The sequence below is a fragment of the Chrysochloris asiatica genome, unplaced genomic scaffold (genome assembly GCF_000296735.1).
Source record: "Chrysochloris asiatica unplaced genomic scaffold, ChrAsi1.0 scaffold00137, whole genome shotgun sequence".
Taxonomy (NCBI): Eukaryota; Metazoa; Chordata; class Mammalia; order Afrosoricida; family Chrysochloridae; genus Chrysochloris; species Chrysochloris asiatica.
In genome coordinates this window covers 8997712-9015531 of record NW_006408655.1, presented here as the reverse complement: position 1 = coordinate 9015531, position 17820 = coordinate 8997712, and the positions used below count along the sequence as shown (strand labels likewise).

Here is a 17820-nt window from a genome sequence, read left to right as displayed (position 1 = left end):
CCTCTACTTTTTTTTTTATCTTTGCTGTTATTGCTGGTGTGAGATAATATCTCATTGTTGTTTTGATTTGCATCTCTCTAATGGCTAGTGATCATGAACATTTCTTCATGTTTGTTGGCTGCCCAAATCTCCTCCTTGGTGAAGTGTCTGTTCATGTACTGTGCCCATTTTTAAATTGGGTTATTTGTCTTTTTCCTGCAGAGGTGTTGTAATTTCCTATATATTTTAGAAATTAGTCCCTTGTCTAATGTGTCATTACAGAAGATATTTTCCCATTCTGTGGGCTCCTTTTTTGCTCTTTTGGTGAAGTCTTTTGATGCACCTAAGTGTTTAATTTTTAGTATGTCCCAATTATCTATTTTGTCTTTCATTTGTGTAATTTTCAAAATGTTTGGTAGTCTGTGTATGCCCTGTATTAGAGCCCTCACTTTATCCCTATGTTTTCATTGGTGGCCTTTATAATTCTGGAATTCATATTTAGGTCTTTAATCCATGCTGACATGGATTTTTGTAAGGGTGTGAGGTAAAGGTATTATTTCAGTCTTTTGCATATCACTTTCCAGTTCTGCCAGCACCTTCTGTTGAAGAGACTATCTCCTGCTCATGCAATATATTTAGGCACTTTGTCGAAAATCAGTTGGCTGTATGTGGATGGGTTAATTTCTGGATTCTCAATTCTGTTCCATTGATCAATGTCTCTTTCATTGTACCAGTACTAAGCTGTTTTGACCACTGTAACTGTGAAGTAAAATTTGAAATCAGGGATTGAGAGTTTTCCAACCTTCTTCTTAATACTTATGGATGTAGTAGCTCAAAATACCAACTGAGAGGGATATCTTCACATCACATATCAATCCTATCCCCTCTGCATACAGGATAGATAGGGACGGGCAATTTATAAACATTGGCTACCTAAATTGAGGGGGCAATAAAGGCATGAAGTGACTGGCTTACAAGTTTTCAAGAGGAAGTTTAGTTTCAGAGTGTGTGGGGGAAGGTAGAGTCCCCACTGAATAGTTTTCATCTAGTCTAGATGGGCCTGATGAAAAGAGATGGGGATAAAAGTCTTACAATTCAATAATGAGTAATTGTTATCATGACTAATTACAACTGTCACAACTCTAATGGCAGAAGTTTTGTAACAAAAACAGGGGAGAAGTTAATCTTATAGACCAGAAATAGAAGACCCTAGGACCATCAAGGAAGAAGAGAGCATAAGCGGAATGCAGGACTCTATCCAGAGAAGCAGTGACACCAGAGATGGAAGCAGAGATGAAGATCAGAGAGGGAACAGCTGAGGGCTCTACACTAATGGAAAGAGAGGGACTGAGAGCTGGCAGCCAGGAGGCAGGCTTGCAGAATGTGCCCTTTGGTTGTTTAAATGATTATATATTCCTGAGTGTTTTTGTGTTCTTCCCCCCAGAAGTGCCCCCGCTCCCACCAAAAAAAGAAAAGAAAAACAGAGGGACTGAATGGAAGCAAATACTGTTTAATAATAATGCATGGAAGAAATTGTAATTATTGCAATGAATTGATGGTGTAAAGCTGATGTTCTCCTATATAAACTATCACCCAGTTCACAATAAAAAATAAAGATCCCAACCACTGGTGGGGGGAATACATTCTGTTCTAATTATATCATAATTGGTTCTTATTCAACACACTGTTTGTGTATTTAATACCTCATTAGTAGATTCTCAGAAAATGTTTATTCTTGCCCATTTTCTCTGATCTGAAATCCATAGCTTAAAATTAACTTTGAGGGCTGGCAGAAGGCTATTGTTAGCACAGGTATTTTATTCCACATGAGGAGAAATTGCTAGGAATGTCATCTCCCTTATCCATGGTAGCGTATATTAGTTTAGCATATTAACTGTTACATTGAGCAGCAGCTAGACACCATGGGATGGAATTACTGGCATTGTCCAATGCACAAAATATTTGACAGGTAATCCTTAAAAGGAGAACAACTCCCAATCTGGTTATGTGTCCTGAACCAGGGGATGGGTTAGAATCTTCACATAGATGACCATTACCCCCTACAATAATGCATGCTTTTCAATATTTTAGACTTTTAAAGCCCTTCAGGTGGATTTTGGATTTCTCAAACAATTGCTGCAGTTGCAGTTTGAGGATCGTCTTAAAGAGGAAGCCTTTCATGTCTTCAGTAATCTACATGACAGGATCACATCAGTTGAGAAATATTATCAGCAGGTAGAAGTTCTTTAATTCCCTTTGTTCTTTGTGTGGATTGATCTTATACTTAGATGTGTATAGAGTTCTTGAATTACTAATTTATGAAGGTAGTTTTAATTTGCACAGGTTATATTTCATACACTAACTTAATAAATACTAGGGGACTTCAAAAATTTCATGGAAAAGTTCCATTATTCCATTTTTCCATGAACTTTTCCAAGTCCCCTTATAGAGCTTTACCATGTGCTCAGAGCTTTTAAAAAGTACCTGTATATGAACTCACTTAATCCTCACAATGTAACAGGTACAGTTGTAATCCCTATATTACAAATGAAAATAAAATAGAGACACAGAAAGTCTCATTAACTTACTCAAGGTCAGCAGTTAAAAACAGTGGTGCTTCAGTTTCAACCTAGACAGTGTGAGTTGAGTTCTTGATTTCAACCACATATTCATATGGTCTTATTTCTGGTAACGTAGTGGTTATGAATCAGGTGGCTAACCGCAAGGTCGGCAGTTCGAAACTACCAGCCATTCCATGGGAGAAAGATGAGGCTTTCTGCTCCCATAAAGATTGGCAGCCTCGGAAACCCTGTGCAGGGTCACTATGAGTCAGAACCGACTCCATGGTACTTAACAACAACAACATTTGTGCTTTCATGACTCATCTAGAGGCAAAGATGTAAAACTATGTTGCTTGAAGATAATCACTAATGCTTTCTGTCATTATGAGTAAGTATTGCTGTCATTTATCTGACATAAAACAAGAAAATCCATCTTTTATTGACACTATACGAAGCACCATACTAAGCTTAAGTACATTTCTTCCTTGCTGTTGTTAGGTGCTATTGAGCCTATGCACAACAAAATGGAAACCTGCCTGGTCCTGTGCCAACCTCACATTTGTTCCTATGTTTGATCCCATTGCTGCTGCCACTGTGCCAATCCATCCCTTTGGGGGTTTTCTTCTTTTCTCAGACATTCCACTTTACCAAACACATACATACAAGGTTATTGAAAATATTTTGGCTTATATCAGGCAAATCTTAGTCCTCGAACTGACATGTTTGCTCTTGAACACTTTACAGAGGTTTTGTGTTGCAGATTTGCCTAATACAATGCATCATTTGATTTCTTGACTGCTGTTTCCATGAATGTTGATAGTGGATCCAAGCATAATAGTATTTGACAGCTTCAATCTTTTCTTCATTTGTCATGTTATTTACTGGTCCAGTGACGAAGATTTTGCTTTCTTCACATTGAGGTGCAACCATTACTGAAGACTATGGTCTTTGATCTTTATCAGTAAGCGTTGTCAATCCTCTTTGCTTTCAGCAAGCAAGGTTGTATCATCTATACATTGTAAGTTGGTAATGAGTCTTTCTCCAATTCTGTTACCACATTCTTCCAGCTTCGTAGATTACTTGCTCAGTATGCAGATTGGATAAGTATAGTGAATGAATACAACCCTAGAACACACATTTCCTGATTTTAAACCACTCAGTGTCCTCTTATGGAGTCCTGGTGTAGTTCTGTGGGATAAAACACTGGACCACAAGGTTGGTTTGAACCATAAGGTGAGTGATTCTGACTCACCAGCTGCTCTTTGGAAACATTATACAAGGTTGTTATGAATCGAAACCAACTCAACAGCACGTAAGAACAATTATCCCATTGTTATGTTTGAACAACTGCCTCTTGGTCTATGTGCAGGTTTCTCATGAGCACAATGAAGCGTTCTGAATGCTCATTCTCTGTAATGTTGTCTATAGTTTGTCATGATCCACACAGTCAAAAGCCTTTGCGTAGTAAATAAAGCACAAATAAACATCTTTCTGGTGTTGTTTGCTTTCAACTACGATCCATCTGACATTAGCGATTATATTCCTCATTCCACGTTCTCATGTGAATCTGACTTGAACCTCTGGCAGTTCCCTGTCAATGTACTACTGGTTGCAGCTGTTTTAGAATTATCTTTAGCAAAACTTTATTTGCATGTTAATGATATTACATGATGATTTCTACAACCTACTGAGTCACTTCTCTTTGGAATGGGCACAAATATGGATCTCTTCCAACCAGTTGGCCAGGTAGCTCTCTTCCAAATTTCTTGGCATAGATGACTGAGTGTCTCTAGTGCTTCATCAGTTTTTGAAAGATATTTATTTGTGTCCCATCAATTCCTGGAACATTTTTCTTTGCCAATGCCTTCAGTGCACCTTAGACATCTTCCTTCAATACCATTGGCTCTTGATCATATGCTAACTCTTGAAATGGTTGAACAGCAACCAGTTCTTTTGAGTACAGTGACTGTGTATGTTCCTTCCATCTTCTTTTGATACTTTCTACATCATTCAATATTTTGGCCACAGAATCCTTAATATTGCAAGTCAAGGCTTGGATTTTTTCTTCAGGTCTTTCAGCTTAATAAATGCTGGGCATTGTCTTCCCTTTTTGTTTTCTAACTCCAGGTCTTTGCACATTTCATTATAACACTTGACTCTGTCTTCTCGAGCTGCCCTTTGAAGTTTTCTGTTCTTCCATTTGCTTTAGCATTTCTACTCTGGAGAGTAAGTTTCAGAGTCTTCTAACATCCATTTTGGTCTTTTCCTTCTTTCTTACCTTCTTAATGACTTTTTGCTTTCTTCCTGTACAATGTTCTTGATATCACCCCCCCACAAATCTCTGGTGTTCAGTCAATAGTGTCTAGTGCATCAGTTCTGTTCTTGGGATGATCTATAAATGCAGGTGAGATAAATTCAAGATTAAATTTTGACTTTTGCAGATTTGTTTTCATTTTCTTCATCCTCAGCCTGTACTTGCATAGGAGTAATTGATGGTCTGTTCTAGGGTTGGACCCTGGCCTTGTTTTGGTTGCTGATATGGAGCTTTGCCACCATGTCTTAGCTCTAATCCATTTGATTTCTGCATATTCCATCTTGTGAGGTTCATGTTGTTTAAGAAAGATATATAAGGAATAAGTCTTTTGTCTTGCAAAATTCTATCATTTGATCCCCAGCATCATTACTATCATATTTCCAACTATTGATTCTTTTACTTTGTTTCCAATTTTTGCATTCCAATAACCAGTGATTATCAACACATCTTGATTGCATGTTTCATCAATTTCAGAATGAAGAAGTTAGTATTAACTGGCCTAGGCATTAGTAAGCTGAAATGGATTGGTATGGATCATTTTGCATTTGACAAATGGTTTACTATGCTGGGAATAACAAAATGAAGAGGAATGGCATTGCATTAACCATCAAAAAGAACATTTCAAGATCTATCTTGAAGTATCTGTGATATGATAATATCCACATGTCTACAAGGAAGGCCAGTTAATACCACAATTATTCAAATTTATGCACCAACCACTAAAGCCTGTGTGTCTGGGTGTGGCGCTGTAGGTTAATGCACTGGACTGCAAAGTCAGTTTCAACCTCAAGGTCGGTGGTTCAAGCTCACCAGGCACTCCTTGGAAACCCTATGCAGAGTCACTATGGGTCAGAACTGACTCTATGGCACTTAACAACAACAACAACAATGCCTAGGTTATCAATTTTTATACCTTCATTTCATTTTTGGCAACTTCAATTTTCCTAGATTCATTCATACTTCTTACATTCCATGTTCTGATTATTAGTGGATGCTTCCAGCTGTTTCTCTTCATTTTAAGATGTGTCCCATCAGCAAATGAAGATCCCAAAAGCTTTACTCCATTCACATCATCACAATTAACTCTACTTTGAGGAGGCAGCTCTTTCCCAGTCATATTTTGAGTGCCTTCCAATCTGAGGGTCTTCATTTTCTGGCCTTATATCTGACAATATTCTAGTGCTATCTGATAGTGTTCCACTGCTATTCATAAGGTTTTAAATGGCTAAACATTCAGAAGTAGTCTACTTCTTCTTCTTCCTAATCTGTTTTAGTCTGTCAACACATCTGAAACCTGTCCACCATGGGTGACCCTACTCGTATTTATAATCCTGTGACATAGCTTCCAGCCTCAGAGCAACATGCAATCCTCCATAGTACAACAAACTGACAGACAAGTGGAGGGATTTTTCCTATAGCAGATGAATATTGAGAGATATATTTTTGAGTTCAGCAATTTGGTCTTCCATTGATTCAATTCTACTTCTTTCCCCTTTCAGTATATTATCAATTTAGAAGCTTTACTGTCAATCTCTGGCTTTCTAAATGCTATTTTTGCATGTTTTCCTTTTCATTTATTTTATCAGTTTGTTTCCTGAATTATGATATAGTTCTGTCTATGTTTTCCTTGATTCCATCTACACTTTTCTCAATCATTCTCTCAATCGTTTGAAGGTGCCTAAATAGCATTCTTTTGAAATCTTCATCAAGTATTTCCAATACCATTTCTAGTTTTATATTTTCAGCCTCTATATTTTGATCATCTGTTTGAGACACTCTGTCTTGTTTATTTGTACAAACTGAAATTGTCTGTTTTCTCTGAGAGATTGTGGTGTCATATTTATATTTAATTGGTAATTGTATATTGGTGTGTTCTAAGGAACTCACCACCCGTTTCCTCTGGCTTTGGTAGAGATTGGAACTGTGAATGCAGTTTTCTGTTCACTGTGTATAGTGTAGTTCAGGATAGCCCCACACACCTCCAGAAACAGAGGTGCTATGACTGGTACCTGACCCAAGACAGAGCAAAGGCTACATAGGAGGGGGTGCCACTGGCTGCTGGGCTGGTGAGGTTGGGGACTGGCTATCAGGAGGGCACAGGAACAAGGGAGAACTGCACACACTCACACACCTTTCCCCCACTGTAGCCTCCAGTTTTATTGTGCCTGCAGGCTGCTGTATCAACAATTGCTCACCAAAGCTCTAGATGGCTGTACCACTCCTCAGCCTGTTTTTTTCTTCTATAGTCTGCCCGTTTTTCTTCTCTCTCACTGCTCCTGTTCCGTTTTCTCATCCAGGTGTACTCAATCCACCTCGTTGTCCTATCCTCTGAAGCTCAGGGTTCCAATATTACCTTCTGTGTCTGTTTCACTTGGTCTTCCATGTCTGTATTGCAGAGAATCAGCTCAGTGTTTTTATCTCCTCCACTATCTTGCCCCACAGCAGCCTTGATATATTAAATGTTTTAATCAATCAGAAAATGATTCTAGATTATGCATTAGCCACTCTGGATTATTTTTCCCGAGCACGTTCCACTCAAGAGTACAAAGATAAGAATAGGATAAGAATTACAGATAGATTTTTACCACTTTTCAAAGCAATTCTAGGAAAGGTAGATGTGTAAAAACAAAATAAAGTATTGGGACTATCTACATTTGTTTTATCCAATATGAGCTCTCTGATGCTTTTGTTGTTGTTGTTAAGTGTTGCTGAGTTGGTTTCCAAGAAGTGGATGGTGAGTTTGAACTGTGAACCATGCTTATCCTACTGTACAACACTGGACTCTCTATTGCTTTTGATTAACTATTAAGTCAAAGTTGAATGTGTTATAAGAGCTGCAGTGTAGGAGAAATGATTATAAATGGAAATTGTCAAGAGCTTGCCATGATTTGACTGATGGTTTTACACTATGAATCCTTTCACTGTATGTGTGGTTCATATATGGAAACATATTGTGGTCCTCACTGTATTTATTTTTGGTTTGCAGAATGAGGAGCAGATGAGAAAATGCTACAATCAGCAGTTAGCTGATGCCATAGCTATCACTAAAGGAAAGTACGAGGTGGGTTTTCAGTGGTGTCACTGGTAAGATCTTCTTTATTTCCTGTGAGCACATATTGTGGGTTGTGTTTTTAGTTTTGAGGGGCTGTTTGCATAATTTTCAGTTCACTTCAGAGGGAAACGGTCTAAGGATATTCACAATCACATTAAATTGACCAAAAATAACACCTTGTTGTGACAGATAAACTCTTCCAGAGACTGGAAAATACCAGACTGCTATTTGGATATGATGAACTACTTACAAAGTTCGGTGAAGATGCAATTGGTTAGAAGGAAGTCAGATAATCAAGTCCCAGAGAATGGCCCTTCCCTATGCTGTTATTGTTAAATGCATTCAAGCCGGTTCTGACTCATAGTGACCCTGTATAGGGTTCCTAGGGAGCAGCTGGTGAGTTTGAACTGCTGAACTTGTGTTTCAAACTGACCTTGAGGTCCAGTTCTTATCCTATAGCACCAGGCCAGGACTCTCTCTTGTTGTTATTGTTAAATGCCATCGAGTCCAACTCATAGTGACCCTATATAAGGTTTCTGAGGAGCAAGTGGTGAGCTTGAACTGCCGACCCTGCAGTTCTAAGTGACTTTGCAGTCCAGTGCCTTAACCCACAGCTCCACACCAGGACTCCAGACTCTATGGAGTGCCTTTTATTGATGACGGGGACATTCTGTTTGCTAGATGTGTGCTTCACTCTTCAACATAATGGGAAATTCCTTACTACTTTTTTAGACTTGGTAAGGACCTTGCATTTACCACTTCTTTTGGCATTTATTACTGTAATCTTGCCCTTCATGTCAATATGCTTCCATAAGCTAATTATTCACTGATTACGTAGCACTTAACTTCCCTTCCTAGCACTTAACACATTAGCAGTTAATTGTACAATTACTTGTTAAATGCTTCTGTTCTGCACTAGATTGTAAACCTGATAAAGGCACAGAGACCTTAAGTAACTTGCTCAAGGTTATAGAGCTAGTCAGTGGTGGAGCTGAGAATCGCATACTTAAAGTTTATTCTTAGATAATTAGGAGAGCTTCGAATTTCTGAGCAGAAGAAAGAGACATGCTTCATTATCCTTTAGGATGGATACTGTCCTATCCAATAAAATCTTACTCTTTTAGCAGCATTAACAATGCATAAGAGAACTGGATATATCTTTACAGAGACCATGAAGGTTTTTCACCAATCTCTTTAGTGTCTAGCACAGTTCTTGACAGCAAAAAGATTTATAGTACATATTTAGAAAGACAGAAAGATGAGGAAGAAGAAAGAAAAAGAGGAAAGGAAGATGAACAATTTAAGTTGGTAAGTAAGATTGTGGAGAGAGGAAGAAAAGGAAAGTTCTGCTCTAAATTAGAGGAGAATCAAAGACACAGCAACCAAATGTATCATGTGGAGCTACTTTGGATCTTGATTTGAGTAAACCAACTATAGGAAAAGGGGCTGCTTTGAGACCAGTGTTGGAATTTCATTATGGATTACGTGCCAGATAATACTGATTTTGACTCATAATGAACCACTTGGGCAAGTAGAACTCTTCCAAAAAGATTGCAGTCTTAGAAACCGAATCATGTATCTTCTTTTGTGTCTACAGTTTGTGTTATCCAAGACTGCAATCTGAAACTTGTTATTGAATATATAGTAGACTATTGGTGTGGATCTGTAGGATAAGCCCTGGTTTGTGAACCACAAGGTCAGTGGCTCAAACCCACCAACTGCTACTGAGAAACCCTATGCAGGGTTGCCATGAGTGGGAACTGACTCAACAGCACTTAACAACAACAAAAACAAAGTGGTTAGAATAAATGATGACATAAAAGTCTTGAACAGAAGATTTCAAAGGGCAGCTCAAGAAGACAAAGAAAAGTATTGTAATGAAATGTACAAAGACCTGAAGTTAGAAAAGGAAATAGAATGAATAGATTTGCCTTTCTCAATCTAAAAGAACTGAAGGAAAAAATCTGAGCCTCGAGTTACAACATTAAAGCATTCAATTGACAAGATATTGAATGATGCAGAAAGTATCAAAAGAACATGGAAGGAATATACAGTCACAGAAAAGAATCGGTCAATGTTCAGACATTTCAGGAGGTAGCGTATGATCAAGAATGGATGGCGTTGAGGGAAGAAGTCCAATATGAACTGAAGGCATTGGTGAAAATCAAGAATCCAGGAATTGGCCAAAGCAACTGAAATGTTTCAGCAAACTGATGCAGTACTGGAAGCACTCATTCATCTATTCCAAGAAATTGAGAAGACCAACTGACCAACTGACTGAAAGAGACCCAATTTGTGCCCATTCCAAAGAAAGGTGATCCAATAGAATGTAGAAATTAGAAAATGGTTGTAGCAATACATTAACATGTAACTGCCAAAAATTCAAGTCAAATTCAAAAGTGGATATGGAACAAGGGGTATCTTTGCTGATGTCAGATAGATCTTAGCTGAAAGCAGAGAATACCAGAAAGACCTTTACCTGTGTTTTATTGACTGTGCAAATGTATTTGACTATGTGGATCATAATAAATTATGGATAACATTGTGAAGGTTGAGAATTCCAGAAAACTTAATTGTGCTCATGTAAAACTTATGCATGGACCAAGAGGCAGTCATTCATGCAGAGCAAATGGATACTACAGAGATTAAAGTCAGAAAAAGATTGTGTCTGGGTTGTATCCTTTTGCCATATTTATTCAATTTGTACTCTGAGAAAATAATCTGAGAAGATAAACTTTGAAGAATAAGCAACTTAATGATAGATGGAAAAATGATTGAAATTGTCAAGGATTTCATTTTACTTGGATCCACAATCAACTCCCGCAGAAACCGCAGTCAAGAAATCAAATGACTTATTTCATTGAGCAAATCTACTGCAAATGACTCTGAAAAGTGTTAAGAAACAAACATGTCACTTAGAAGACAAAGGTGCTCCTGACCTAAGCCATGGCACTTTTAGTGGCCTCATATGCATGTGAAAGCTGGACAATGAATTAGGACCACCAGAGAAGAATTGATGTATTTGAATTATGGTATTGGTGAAGATCATTGAATCTACTATGGACTGTCTTGAAAGAAGTATCACCAGAATGGTGAGATTTTGTCTCACATACTTGGAACATGTAAGCAGGAAGGACATCACTGTTGGTAGAGGGTCAATAAAAAAGAGGAAACCCCTTAACACAATGGATTGACACACTGGCTGTAATAATGGACTAAAACATTGTAGTAATTATAAGGTTGGAGCAGGAATGGGCCATGTTTGGTTTTGTTGTACATAGGGTCAGTGTGAATTGGCGCCAACTGAACGGCACCTAACAACAACAAAAACAAGAAAACACCCATAATTATTAGCAATGCACCGTGAGGTATTTAAAGATTCCTGGTGGTGAACTGGGGTAAGCACTGGGCTGCTAATCACAAGGTCAGCAGTGCAAACACACCAAGTACTCCATGAGATAAACATGAAGAAGTGTTAAAAAAAAAACAACCCCAAGGAACAGTTCTGCTCTTTCCTGTAGAGCTGCTATGTGTCAGAACGGACTCAATGGCAGGAAGTTGAGTTTGGAGTGAAGTATTTAGGAATCAATGGCATGATGTCGAGGAATCCCTTTATACTATGTACACACGAAACAGTAGATAAATTTGAGACAAATGACTCTCATATTCTGTTCTTTGATGTATGTTTACATTCTTCTTCATTAGAAATAGACATAGTTGGAAAAATCAAATGAGCTCTTGAACCACTCTTCTTTAAAAAACAACAACAACAACAACAACAACAAAACAGTAGCCTTCTATGAACCCAGAATGGAATCCAAATGATTTCATACAGTCTCCTAGGCCTTAAGGAGCTCAAGTGGTTACAAGTCAGGCTGCTAATCTTATGGTCAGCAGTTCAAAACTATCAGTGGTTCTGTGTAGATGAGGAAGAAAGATGAAGCTTTCTGCTCCCTTAAAGATTTACAGTCTTGGAAACCCTCTGCAGGGCCGCTATGTGTTGGAATCAACTCCGCAACAGACAGTCACCACCCAGGCCTCAGGTGATTTGACCCTGTCCCTTTCTTCCCAGTTCACTGTGTTTCAAGTGCCCAGCCAGCTTTCTGATCCTCAAGCAGGCATTTCCACCAAAATAAAAAGGCACTAGCTCTTCCCTCTGCCTGCATTCATCTTCATACCGCAACTTGACACTACCTCTTCAGAAAGGCCTTCCATGAGAGCACGGCTCAGTCATCTTCTACCCCCATCTTTCCCTATTCCCTCACCTCACTGAATTGTCGTCAAAGCATTGTGCCACTCAGTGATTGTCTTGTTCGTTTATTATTTATGTATTTCTCACCCCTTTGTGGTGCTGTAAACATTGGACCACAAAGTTGGTTTGAACAGCCAAGTCGGCAGTTCAAACTCACCAGCTGTTTCTCGGAAATCTTACACAGGGTTGCTATGAGTCAGAACTAACTTGATGGCACATAACAACAACAGAGAGGGCTGATGTGACACTGTTGACTAAGCACTGAACTGATAATCACAAGGTTGGCAGTACAAACCCACAAGCTGCTCCTTGGAAACTATGTTGCTATTGTTGTTGAAAACTATACAGGGTCTCTGTGAGTCAGAACTGACTCAATGGCACTTAACAAAAACAACAACACCCCACTAGAGCTTATGCTCCCCTATAGAAGTGATCTTTTATTTGTACCTAGACAGTACTTAATATGTATGATAAGTATTGGATGGACTGAGAACTACACGGTTGGTGGTTGAATCCCACCAGGCGGTTTGAGCCCACCAGTTGCTTCTCAGGAGAAACAGTAGGCTTTCTGCTCCCACAAAGACTTACAGCTTCAGAAACACTATACAGGGTCACTATGAATCAGAATCAACTCGACAGCACTTAACAACAGATAAGCACATGTGTAAAGAATAAGCAAAATAAATTTGAACTTTCTAAGCATGAGCCATTTCACAAAGTCCATAATAGAAAAAATAGGCATTGCATGAATAATTTCTTTTAGAAAGAACAGCACAGGCTGGTCCCTATTGAGTTGGAGATTTAAAATTTCCCAACTGTTTGACTTTTCCAACATGCTACACCACTGCTAAGGACCTCTGGTAGCGTAGTGGTTACGAATTGGGTTGCAAACCGCAAGGTCAGCACTTTGAAACTACCAGTTATTTCGTGGGAGAAAGACGAGTCATTCTGCTCCCGTAAAGATTTACAGCCTCGGAAACCCTGTACAGGGTCACTATGAGTCAGAACCAACTCCACGGCACACAGGCATACCACTGCTGGTGTAGCACTACAGCACAATATGTTGGATTGCAAGATCAGTTTGAACTGCAAGTTTAGTGGTTCAAACACACCAGCTGCTCCCCGGAAACCCTATATGGGGTCACTACGGGTCGGAACTGACTCATCGGCACTTAACAATAACAACAATGCTCCATAATCCTTGATGTCAATCACCACTCCTCCCTTCCCTCAAGTCTTAGGATACAAGACTCGGCAAAGTCTTGAAAAACTCAGTTGTCCAAAGCAATGACTCACACAATTGTGGAGGCTGGCAAATCCCAAATGCATACTTCAGAGATCAATCTTGAGGAATCTTCTCACTCATGTAGTCTCAAAAGCTGAGGAACCCAAATCGGCAGATCAAACCACAGGCTTTTGATACAAGAGTCTACCAGAGCTGGTCAATCAGGTCAGGCTATGAGCCGAAAATCCCATGAACTGGACGTCAGACTAATAAGCCAGAGGCAAAATCCAGGGTAACAGTGCAAACTTGTCCAAAAGCAGTCTTATAAACTGGAGTCAGACCATGGATGTTGACTTGAGTCACACACTTTAGTAAGGTGGGGGCATCCTTAATCCCTTTAGTCCTTAGCCTTGCCTTAATTTTTACTCCTAAGTAATTCATTTCAAAATGGGTCCATAATCACAGGCATCGAGGCTGGGGTTTATAGTATATCACACACTGGAGACATTTGGCTACAAGGGCCATGATAAATAATTAGCTGCCCTGCAGGCCTAAAATGAAAAGCTTCAGAAAGTACTAAAAATAGTTGAAAAGCAAATGGAGAATTAAGAAAATAGTTATAATACAACATGCAGACAAGGCATTAATAGTTATAATAGCTTCAGAACACCAACCAGTCATTTAAATAATGCTGAATAATAACCTAATAAAAAGATGAGCAGAATAAATAAAAAAGAAATTCAGAGAAAAATAAATTCAAACCATCAACAAATTTACGTAAAAACACTCTACCTTATTTATCAAACAAATCAAAACAAATAAAAAATACTATTTTGACTTTTCAGATTGGCAAAAATAGAAAATATTGGTATTATCTAGGTGGTCACGGCATGAGTAAGTGAGCAAATTCATGTACTGTGGAGACAGACAAATATTACCCTTTTGGAGAAAAATGTAGGAGCCCTGGTGTGGCGCTATAGACTAATACACCAGACTGCAAAGTCATTTGAACTGGAATGTCAGTGGAAAAGCATCTGCTTCTTGGAAACCCTCTACAGGGTCACTATGGAGCAGAAGCAATTCAATGGCACTTAACAACAACAGATATATACATGTGAATTCATTTTGATCCAGCAATTCCCTTTCTATTAATCTATTCCACTGGCTGAAATGGATAATAAAAATACATGGCTACTGACTGACAGAACCATAACCCAATTTTTAATGGAAAGTAACAATAATACTTTATGATGACACATATGATCGAAATTTACTCTGCCATTTAAACCGAGGAAAATTCATATAAGTTTGGTGGTCTGAACCCACTCAGAGGCACCTCAGGAGACAGGACTAGTGCTTGGGCTTCTGAAAGGTCACAATCTACAAAACACAATCTGCTCCCGTGGGGTCTTCATGAGTCAAAATCGACTTGATAGTACTTAGCACCAACAACTAAGGTAGGGAGATTTGAAGATATACAAGAGTCAACAAAAGCAATATTGCTACTAGGGTTTTAGTTCATACATGCATGGGCTTATTCCAACCAAAATGTGTTTAGACATGCCTCTACAGTCTGTGGGTGGTGACAGACAAGTTCTATCAGTAATGCATTTGTCTTAGTCTCATTCTCGGGCCTCCAAAAAATGTCCAGGTCAAAACAGTGGCTTCTGAGATCTGCTGATTAAAGCAGAGAGGTCATCTTAGAAGGTTATGCCGATTGTTTTTTGGGATTCCTAAACTCATCAGTTGTTCCTTGGAAACTCCAGATAGGGTTGCTATGAGTCGGGATTGGTGGTACTTAACAAGAACAACAAGGAGTAATCTTACTCCTTGATAGGTTTTTGTGATGGACACAGGATGATCATAGGGACTTGTTAGGAAGAAATGTAAAGAAAATTGTAAGCTGCGCTGATGAGAAAAAGAACAGGAAAGTTGTACCAAAGAACTCTTTTTCCATCATGACAAAGCACCTGCTCATTCTTCAAGGGTAGCAAGAATTTGCTGGGAAACCTTAACTCTATCCACCCTACAGTCCTGTGTTCCCCAAACTCAAAGAACACTTAAAAGGAACATGGTTTGAAGCTAATGGAAAAGATAATGGATTAGGCAACACTCAAATACACAAACTCTCTACAATAAAGATAAGAAAGACCAAACGAAATACACACAGATGATAATCCTGGAACTCTGAGCTGCAGCGGAAAAGTTAGAGAAGTGGATTAAATACTTCCTGGGAGAAGAAGCTGAGCAGGGATGGTGAAGGACAAAGACAGACTGGTGAAAGGTCTCCTGGCTAGACATGGTGTGATGAAGCTTTGCATGCAGTTTTGAGGACAGATAGCAGCCTGGTTATGCAAATTCATGAAGGCAAGAGGCAATGGGAAAGATGTGATTCTTTCTTATTCCCCACACTTCCCTGGTGACTAGAGGTCACCTGACTCTAGGAAGGCAGAGTCACAGAGTCCTGGGGCATGCTAGAGTGAGGCAGGGCTGGCTGTGCTACCTTGGTTCCTGGATTTGAGCAGCCTTTGCTCCAGACATCCAGAGCCCACCGAGCCACCAAGTCAACATTGGACTGACAGAAGCCCACAGGCTGGCTGCCCTGCCTGTCCCTGACTGCCCTCTGGAACTGACACACAGTTTCTATAGGCATATAGAAACTCCATCTAGGCATCTCCAACCACTAGTAACCATTATAGAATGTTCCATTTAGCATTAAAATCTTTTCTTGACTTTTTACAATCGTCTCATATAATATTTGTCCTTTTGTGATTGACAAAATTCACCCAGAATAATGGCCTCCAAGTTCATTCATGCTATGAGATGTTTTGCAGATTCACTATTATTCTTCAATGTTTCATAGTATTCCATCGTGTGTATGTACCAAAGTTGGTTTAACCATTCTTCTGTTGAAAGGCACTTACGCAGTTTCCATCTTTTTGCTATTGTGAATAGTGCTGCGATAATTGTGGTGAACATTTATCTATTTGTGTCACAGATCTTATGTCTTGAGGATACATAACAAATAGAGGGTTTCCTGAATCATATGCAAGTTCGATTTCCAACTTTTGGGGAAAGCACGGTACCATCTTCCACAGTTGTTGCACCATTTTCTAGCCCAACCAGCAGAGCAAGAGGGTCTCAGACTCTCCATACCCTAACCAGCATTTATTGTTTCTTATGTTTTTGAACTTTTCTATTAATGCTGGGGTCAAATGATATCTCATTGTTATTTTGAGTTGTATCTGTGGCCCTGTAGGATAAGTACTGGACCACAATGTCAATATGAACTGCTGCAAGATAGTCGGTAGTTCACCAGCCATTTTGTTGTTGTTGTTGAGTGCCATTGAGTTGGTTCCGACTCATAGGGTTTCCAAGGAGCAGCTAGTGGATTTGAAGCACCACCTTTTGGTTCAAATTGACCTTGTTGTCTAGCATAATAATAAACTTTCCCTTCATTCCTTTCAGTATTACATAAAAATATCTGTTGCTCTACTTCTTCAGTGGAGTCCTGTTGTGGCACTGTAGGATAAGCACTGGATCCTAAGGTTGGTTTGAACTACACAGTCAGTGGTTCAAATTCACTCACTGCTCCTTGGAAATTCTACACAGGGTCTCTATGAGTCAGAACCAACTCAATGGCACTTAACAACTTCTTCAGTGAAACTTGATATTGTCAGACTTTTTAACTTTTGTCAATCTGAAGGGTGTGAAATTGTATTTCATTGTGGTCTTGATTTGCATTGCCCTTAATATTATTAAGATTACCATCTTTTCACATGTATATTGGCCATTCATTTTCCTATTTCCTGAAATGCCTGTTTGAATTAAATTTTTTTTCTCCTGCATTATTTTTTCTTACTGATTTAAAGCAGTACTTAAAAAATATACTATAGATGCTTATCTTTTTTTGTTACGTGTGCTGCAGATATCTTATTTCAGTTTTCTATATTTGCAGTCTTTTAATGGTATTTTTTGGTTAACTGAAGTTTTTTTATGTCAGTGTAGTCTAACATCAATCTTTTATTCAAGGCTTCCAGGTTTCTGTTTTGCTTTTTATTTTCTACTATCTTGAAGTCTCCTAAAGGTTTATATGTGTGCAGAGTAGATTGTAGGTATTTTGTTCTGTTCCATTAGGGGGATTATTTATCCTGTGGACAATACCTCAAGGCCTTAATTAATTGTAGGTATCTGGTGAAACAAATATCATTCTATTCTTTTTCAGCAGTGGTTTGAAAATTCTTGGTGCTCTGCTTTTTCACATATTTTTTTAAAACATTTTGTTGTGTGCTGAGTGAAGGTTTACAGAGTAAATCATCAGTTTTACATACAACAAATCACATACTTCATTTCACTTTGATGACTGCAATTCCCTCTATGTAACATCAGTTATCCCACGTCATCCCTGTGATTCCATTCAACTTACCTTTTCCCCAA

General features: G+C 38.8%; 1 pseudogene; it reads left to right on the top strand.

Moving 5' to 3' along the window:
* Window positions 1-17820, top strand: part of LOC102837122 — an 84890-nt pseudogene that overhangs the window by 17661 nt on the left and 49409 nt on the right.